The 9,429-nt window shown below is 35.8% G+C and overlaps 1 long non-coding RNA gene across 1 annotated transcript; it reads left to right on the top strand.

Moving 5' to 3' along the window:
- The first annotated feature begins 790 nt into the window (after positions 1-790).
- LOC136716841 (uncharacterized) lies at positions 791-8,972 on the top strand. The gene is made up of 4 exons (XR_010805153.1): positions 791-862; positions 2,723-2,809; positions 5,961-6,026; positions 6,336-8,972. It is a non-coding gene; the product is annotated as an uncharacterized LOC136716841 (long non-coding RNA).
- The last annotated feature ends 457 nt before the right edge of the window (positions 8,973-9,429 follow it).

Below are 9,429 nucleotides of genomic sequence, written 5' to 3'. Positions count from 1 at the left end.
AAGTATTTTGGAGAAAACTACCATGGAGGTTCTGCTCTTTAGTTTCTCTCCTAACTCTTCAAATTTGTCTTGCACCACCTCTGCCCTTCCTTTTCCTGTGTCATTGGTTCCAATATGTGGACCATGACCAGTGGATTCCCCCCGGCTTTGGCCAGTTGTCTATAGTTTAGGGAGATCTGGAACCTGAGCACCAGGCAGGCAAGATACCATGTGGGTCTCCTTATCACAAGAACACACTGTGTGATCTACGCCTCTAAGAATTGAGTATCCTACTATAACTACCTCCTTCTTCTGGGGGGGAGTGAGCACCATGGTGCTCTGGTGCTCAACTGCCCTCCCATCACCCTCTGAGCTGTCACTGTCCAACTAGGTGTCCAGCAGTTGGAACCTGTTGGGCATTTCTAGCTCTTGGGATGTCTCTAAAGGTTGTGCACGCCCTTTTCTACAACTCTCCTAGGTTTTGGCGTAAACAACATCTCTCTCAGGGGCTGATTGACTAATTCTTCCATATCACTAATACAGCGCAGATCAACTGAAGCTGAGCCTCAAGATCACAGACTTTGATCTCTAGGATTTCAACATGACGACAACGTTCACAAATGAAATCTTCTTGGATGAGTTCATCCAGGAAGGCAATCATTCTGGTAACCTGACACTGTAGTAGCCACATGCATCTAAATTTAGATGGACGGTACATACTTTGCAGTCACTAAATACTGGTTTTTCTGGATGCTCTACATTGACGTCACAGAAGATGACAGCAAATTGTAATCAGCTTTTACTTCCATTTTGGAAGAGTATCTTGACAGTTGTTGGTTGCCTTTTTTAGAGAGCTCTATAGAGAAAAAGAAGTCTTCAAAAGGTAAATATTTGATTATTTTCCAGCTAACAAATAGGATGGTTAGTCCTGCCTACCAAAGCTAGATTGTTGTTCTAATCTTCACTGATTCACTGATTGATGGGTTAAAACAATGTATTGAAGGAATGAAAACAAAATTGTGATAACTAATTCATATCTGTATACTCCTTTCGATACTTCCTCAAATAAGTGAATTTTAAACATGTTTTGAAAATTAAGCATTATTTGGTATGATATGAAACAAAGCAGTTTCCTTCTAAAGACCTTTCTGAGAATATTTGTAACGTTAACTAATACTAAAATTGTCTTGACAAAGTACCTTGCTCCTTACAGTATTTGTGAACGCTAAACAAAACACCGTAATGTAATGTAATTAAAATGTATTTACAAAAAACTATTAAAACGTAACTGAATAATAATAATGTATTGTATAGTAGGCCTATATACAAATATATGTACTATATGGGGATGTAGAAAATCGAGTGTATTCATAGAACTGCAAAGAAAAACAACCCTTACCAGGCTAGGAGACAGATATGGTCCCTATATTACGAAATATTTTATGAACATAGCTTATGACATTAATAAAATGTAAATCATACTTTAAATCTATATACTTTTATCTATAAAAAATATTATTTTTATTTCGTGTACCTTCAACAAAATGAAAATAAAAACCGATACAATGTATCCCTTGTTGATAGTTTTCTGATTACTCTGAAAAAAGCCCATGTGAAAAAGTAAGACTGTGTATAATGCAAAATAGAGCCATCTACGGGTGTCACATAGGTTCACACTACTTAAACAGATACGGCACTTTGCCTGAGAGTCTCATTTTCTATTATTCACATTGAACATGTGGCCTGTAGGCCTTTGAATACAAGGTGCCACATCTGTCCCTTAAACTGATAAAGGAACTGCATGTCTTTCCATGGCTGTCTGTAAACAATAATAATGCAACCAACAGAATCAACGAAATAAACAAAACTAATTCCCTGTTGTTTTCTTAAATACGTTAACGTTACTATTTATGTATCACGTCATGGATCGCACTGAACGTTAACAGATTATTGTAGTAGCATTATGTCTCGGAGATGAGACAAACGCATTATTACTAGACGAACTATAATGTAGCCTATATACTACACTAATATAGAAAAGCTATTATGTACTAGAATAAGTAATGTTTTTATATAACAATCGAGAAAACATAGTTAAGGCATGAATTTAGACAAATGCACATTTGCGCACAAAACAGCCACAAGCACTAGACTACTACTACACTAAAACATACACTGAGCAGTTAAAAATGATATACGTTATAGGCCTATTCTTTTTAGGTTTTGTTCATTATCTGTTTCTTAATACAGCAATGAAGAAAAAAAGAAACGTAGAAAGCTGAAGTCAATTGTCTCTTTTAGACCATTGCGTATCTTGTGTACAGAATGCGATTTCGGCTCCACTCGGGTTTGGCGGTTGACACAAGGTCCTGATCATCGCAGTCAGCCCGGCCCCTGCGCTCAGTTTCAGGAGGAGCCACTCTGTAGATGCAGTTCAGCAGCTCATGAACTTTATTATTTTATGTATTATGCACTTTAGCCGCCCCTTTAAAGCTGGAGTCCGCGGGACCTCAGCAGAACATCGGCCCTGAGTGATATGACCAAATCATTAATGTTAAATGCACAGATCACTAGGGACACAAGTCATTGTAATGCCTCCATTTTATAAGAGGGGTGTATTCTCAAACTTTGGATCTGATACCTACATTTGAACTGCTATGTTTTTGTTTATATTTACATTCATTCTTGCAATATATTTTATATCTGGATTGTTGGTAATAATTACACTTTACGTTGCTTACAGACTGGAAAACCTAATAGTCACTGTTGTCTGAACCCACCAAGTATATTTACCAATACATCCTCAAGGCTTTATCAGAACATGGGTCAGGTAAGTGCCCTTTAGGTTTCTTACCTTAACATAAACTGGGACATCACATGCTCTTAATGAATACGATGCCCCTCCATTTGCCTCTTGCTAAATGATGTGAGCTCCATCAGTCTGGCGCTGTGTTATCCGAGGAGCTCTGCAGGTTACATTAACATAAACATGATATTAAACATGTTACTGTGCACGTAGCAGGTGAGTCCTGTGTTGTGTTTCAGTGCTGTTTGTATGGGCTCAAATGGCGGTGATCCATTTGCCTGCAGGTCTCTGCGCACACAGGGTGTTTGATGAGTCGCTGAATCGCACACTTGCTCCCTACACGCTTCGACAAGTGTACACTTTGCGTGACGTTGCGCTTACGTCACAGAGTGTGCACTTGAGTGAGGAGGGTGTAGGTGAAACTAAAAGCGCTCAATGGGACACACTTCAGCGCCTTTGCCTTTGTCTGAAAAAGTACAACAATAATACTAAATAGCGAATATGTATTGTTATTATTATCGTCATAATTTGTGCTAGTATATATGTATTTTAAACGGCGCAGCGTGACTTATTACTTATAACGTATTACTCTTACTACAGATTTGTAACTACAAACGATACTTTTTGCCGAATTATTTATAATTTACTTATCAGACGTCCTTAACCCGGGGAAGTTACAGTTGGAACAAAATACACACGTTTCATGATTAATCATCCAGATACAATATAGCAGGTTATAATTTAACTAAATTGCGCGTCTCAGTCATGGCGTTTATGGACGCATTTATTAAACCAGTCCTTAATGTTTTAGAGGAAACCCAGATCTGCTGTATTAATGTATTCATTAATTTAACTTGTAAATTGACACGTTAACTAAATCGTGTTCGCCTTCACGCTGACTGTCTCTGCGGATTGTCCTGCACACCATTCAAAAAACACAGCCTGAAACACCGGCCAGTTATTCATAAAATATTAAGAATATCGGCTGCTACCGCTCCGATTATTATCCTTCAGTTTATTTTAATAAACTCCAAGTTTTGAATACACTCGGATATTAACTGTAAGCAGTCATTGTTTCTGTACGTGGATTTCACTCCAAGCTGTTAATAAACTTGTAATTTCTTCGTGATCGCACACGGCACTTCAGATTATATCTTCCGACACAATGTATCTGATCTCCTCCCTGTGTCTCAAGTCAAGCGCACACGTCCGCTGCTGAAAGTGAATCATGTCCTCAGTGGGACGGAAACTTACGGACACGTCCAGCACCAGCTAGTTAACCGTCCACAAAACACGGACGCGTCCGGACGCTTAGCCAGTGGAAACACCCCTTTAAGCGTCCGGGGCCGGGGGCATTATATGCACCCGCCGCTGCTAGATTTTCCCAGTTGACTTGTCTCTGCCTTTAACGCAAAGACTTCTGGGACTTCAGCGCTAAAACACTTCCGCATGTACACTTCGTCAAAGGGAGCATTGAAGGGCACAAACGGCTCGATTAGGCTCCTTCACTCGTTCCCTAAGGGTTTGGGACACCCCTTAAGATGCCACCGTAGTACTTCCGCCCCGCAAGGGAAGGGAACGAGGGAACAAGTGTGTGATTTGGGACGCAGCCAACCCACCCAGCCCACTGATTGGGTTAGGAAGAACCGTCACTAAAACCTGCTGGACCAATAAATAAATTACAGTTTCTGTTTCGGATAAACTCGGTCTCGAGTGCTTTATTTTATTAGCAAGCTTTAGAAAGGCAAGGTCGCTACAATATTTTTTTTGATGCGATACTTATGGCGCTAATTTGAGCCCATAACAAAGCCTTTGATCGAGTCAGTTCGCCTTTAAAGAGGAACACGACAAGGATGCCCACTTTGTCCATCCCTATTTGCCCTATTCGTTGAACCACTAGTACAGTAATATTATAGGAATTCAAACACTTAATTCAACTAATAAAATCAGACTTTATGCAAATGACATATTACTTTCCCTTCAAAAAACCCTTTCTTCTCTGCAGTACGTTTTTAAGGTTATTAACACTATTTCCCTCATATGTGACTATTTCATTAACTGGACTAAATCAGCTATTTTACCCATGACCAGTCAGAGGTGGAGTCTTACACTTCAGACACAACTCACAGTGCCTTTATCCTCTGGTAATATCTTATACCTCGGTATCAACATCTCAATAAGCTATCAGAGGTTTTTATTCTCAATTGTATACCTCTATTAAAGTCCATAGAAGAAGAACTAAAATGCTGAATGAATCTTCCCATTTCCCTTATTGGATGTATAGCTACTATTAAAATCACCATCCTCCCTAAAGTAAAATACCGGATTCAAATTAACCTGGTACAGCCAACATCAAACTGGTTTTCCAATTTAGATTCCATCATTACAAAATTGATAGATACAGTGAGGGAAAAAAGTATTTGATCCCCTGCTGATTTTGTACGTTTGCCCACTGACAAAGAAATGATCAGTCTATAATTTTAATGGTAGGTGTATTTTAACAGTGAGAGACAGAATAACAACAACAAAATCTAGAAAAACGCATTTCAAAAAAGTTATACATTGATTTGCATGTTAATGAGGGAAATAAGTATTTGACCCCTTCGACTTAGTACTTGGTGGCAAAACCCTTGTTGAAGAATTGATCCAGAAGTATGGTATCAGTAAAGAGCAGTATTTAACATTTTTACAAATAAGAAGTAGGCCTATTTTGAAATCAAAAAATGATATTACTAATAAAAACCTGTTACCACCACCATTACTAGAAGAACCAATTCAAATTCAAATTCAAAGAAACAGCTTTCAACATTATATAGATTTCTAATAGATATAGATTCCATTATTTTTCCTCCAATCATCCAGTGGGAATCAGATCTAGCAATTACAACCAATACCAACTTCTGGACACACATTTGCTCAAACACCTAGATGGAACTAATTCAGTAAAAGGTCAATCACAGAGAACATATCAGACAGTATAAAATGTGTAACTTGGGCATCATTAATAAAGACACTTGAACTTATTTTACCCTTAATACCCCAGACACTTATCTCCACACCTTATATACATGCCCACCAGTACAATTGTTTTTATGTCTGTATATGATGTAATAAATAAGAATTACAAAAACAAAACAAAAAAATGTAATTAAGTCAGTATATACTTCTTCCACAGATGATCTCAAAACCAATTTTGGAATTTGTATTTTCTGTCATAAAGGAACTTCACTTCAACGCCTGTGTGAGTAATTGTTTATTCTCATGTCAAGGTATCTTGTTTTATGTGTGAATTCAGTTTGAAATTAAAAAACACTGTCCAAGAACAAACACAGAATTATTCTTTTCACAAGGTACAGTTTGCCATTTACAAGGCACAGTACATCTTTTAATTTTTTTTTAAAGTTATATTTACTTAGGCTATATGCTTGTAATCAGACATTTTCACAAACAATAACATTTGTCTATTTTTTTTTTAATACTTTAAATAAAAAAACAAAATAAAATACACTGGTAAAGTAAAGTAACATGTTCCTCTCTTGCTCTGCTACAGCTGAAAGCCAAACGGGACTTCAGTTCATTGAAACACCGAAAATTGAAACACCTTTGCATTTCAGACAATGAAGACATTTACATGAGATTAGAGAAGATATGTACCTTTGTAAATGATCACATTATTTATTTGACTAGGAATAGTAATTACCCACTTTATAAGAAAAATATAATGAATGAATTAATGTATCATTTTGGTGATTTGAAATACAAGCTATTAAATTCTGATATATGTCAAATACATACATTTTCAAAAAGTGTGATAACTTTTCCAACATGCAAAAACATTATAATGTCAAGGTACTTAAAGTATGATTTACCTTATGTGGGGAATTTAATAAATGATCCACATATCATTGAAACATTTCATCAGCTACAATTAAAAATGAAACAAAAATATCCATCTATTAAAATATCTTGCCAATACTCCTTCACTCAGATCATCAATTCAGACAATTCAGAATTGTTTTTTTATGCTTGTGATCTTTCAGTAGCTAATGGTACAAATGGTAAATCTGGAATTCACACAGAAGAACACATAATAAAAATTGTAGATGTATTTTTAGATAAGAATAAGGAAAAGATTACAACAGGTTGTAGGCTGTTTATCTTTACTTACAACAGCCCATGCATTGTTAACAAAGGAAAATGCTCTTGCATGGAAATCCTTCATGATTATGTTGAAGTTTGGCATGACAAATATGGGATTCAGTGCTATGTAGGTTTTGAGAAATGGTATGGTGAAACAGGAAAGACATATTATTCATATAGTGAAAAGGAGTTGGAGTCCCTTTTAAAAGATTTATCTGAAAATACAGAATTTGAAAGTACCGAAACTAAAACCTTAGAAATGGAGTGCCTAAGAGCACTAAGACTAAGACCCCCAACAGCCTCAGATATACAAAAATTAAAGCGTCTAGTAAATTCAATGGTAAAACAAAGTTTAAGGACTGAAACAAAAAAAAAAGGACGTCTTCTCAAAATAAAATCATTAATTGACTATGTAAAGGAACAAATAAAGGACTTCACCACTGTTGAGGAGTACTTCATTGAATCTGAACTTTCGGCTTCATTTCCTGAAACTGTCAAGTTCTTTGATCGATTTTGGATGCCTTTCATTATGCACATTATTAAAAAACCTTTCGAGTACGAAATGAATCAAAATATCAATAATAAAATAGTATGTGATTATCTCAGCAAAGAAGGATGTAAAGATTACATCAAATTCATTTGTTGTGAAGCCTTTAAGACTTAATAATCCTATTGTTATTTCTGGGATGATGATTATTATTAGTCTGCATGTGAAAACATGCAGATTATTATTCTCTTACAAAATCGTTATTCTTATTCTTAATATTCTGCATGTGAAAACATGCAGTTTCGTTCTTACAAAATCCTTATTATTATCTCCTCCTACAATTCTTAACGTACACACACCAAACTTCACACAGTGGTTCATAATGATACCGTTCAGGTTGTTTGTGATTTTTGCGCGGCTGGGATCGATATTTATTGAGATATGATCGATTAAAAATCAAAGAAATTCCATTGAGTTCAATGGAGGAACGTATTCTCGAGCACGGACCTTCCGCTCAATCTCAGTAACCAATCAGCGTTGGTTAAGCAAATTACGAACCAGTCAGTCGCCAATCAGCGGTCACGGTTCGCAGCGTTCGATCCCGCCTCCCTGTCTCTCCTAAACTCTACGCCATGCACTGTGATTTCCCATTGCGGTGGAGTACATCATTTGATTTCCGCATAAATACTGTATTATTCTAATACTTATACCACTTCTACGACTAATAATAATTATACTACATTTAATAGTTGTATACGGGGCTTTAATACCGATTATTTGTAATGTTATCATTCCATACTATTCAACCTTGTCACAACTTTGCGCTAAGAGACTTAGAAAAAAGCATATACAGTGAGGGAAAAAAGTATTTGATCCCCTGCTGATTTTGTACGTTTGCCCACTGACAAAGAAATGATCAGTCTATAATTTTAATGGTAGGTGTATTTTAACAGTGAGAGACAGAATAACAACACAAAAATACAGAAAAACGCATATACTATAGTACACTTTTACACTGTAGTAACGCGATATACTATAGTACACTATTGAATACTGTAGTACCTTGTAATATACTACAGTTCTACCGAAAATACTATGGTACAGTGTTGTATACTATAGTATACTGTAGTAACTTGTTATATACTATAGTACATTGTTGTATACTGTAGTATCTTGTACTTACCACAGTACTACATGTACACTGAAACATACTGGCTACTGGACTCAAACATACTTTCACATGCAGACAAAGTTTGTCCAGGAACTTGAGCATTCTAGTTATTATTAATATTATTATTATTATTATTATTATTATTTACTACTACTACTACTACTACTACTACTACTACTACTACTATTATAATAATGACCCACAGGATGCCCCTGATTGGCTGGCTCCTGCCCTTTGTTGTGGGGTGTAGGAGCTGTAAACACACTAAAATACGTTACTGGGGATAAATGTCTTCCTAGTTATTGTAACATAAAACTTTTTTTTTTTTCATTCTGTATCTTCTTTGAATGAAAGATGTAATGTGTTGTGAAATAAAATACTTGAATTACTTTTGTGTTTATTTCTGAAGTTGGGGGTTGTAATTGTATGGATTTTTGAGAAGCAATACAATAGTTTTAAATCTCACCATTTTGGACACATGAGTAGGTTAATTTGAAGGACATGGTCAAATTACACACACACAGCTATAGATACAAAATACTGAGAATAAATTTAGATATTAGAAATGATTGTTTTTAAAGTACAGAATACAGATTGTAAATATTACAATCCTTTTGTGTTTTTTTTCAGTTACTGCTGCTAAATATAGTTGTTTAGTGAGTGTAATGAAGACAACACACTGGAAATATTCAATTTATAAATAAGAATAGTTAAATGAACAATAAATAAATCACTGATCATTGGTTTCAAATTAAGGAAATACTTTCTACAGCTGTGATTCATGAGGATAGGCAGTGAAAGTATTACAGATTAAAAATACCAATTTACCAAAAAAGAAAATCTTAA

Source organism: Amia ocellicauda, chromosome 21 (genome assembly GCF_036373705.1).
Source record: "Amia ocellicauda isolate fAmiCal2 chromosome 21, fAmiCal2.hap1, whole genome shotgun sequence".
Classification (NCBI taxonomy): Eukaryota; Metazoa; Chordata; class Actinopteri; order Amiiformes; family Amiidae; genus Amia; species Amia ocellicauda.
Note: the sequence above shows the minus strand (reverse complement) of the source record. Positions and strands in the feature narration are given on the sequence as shown.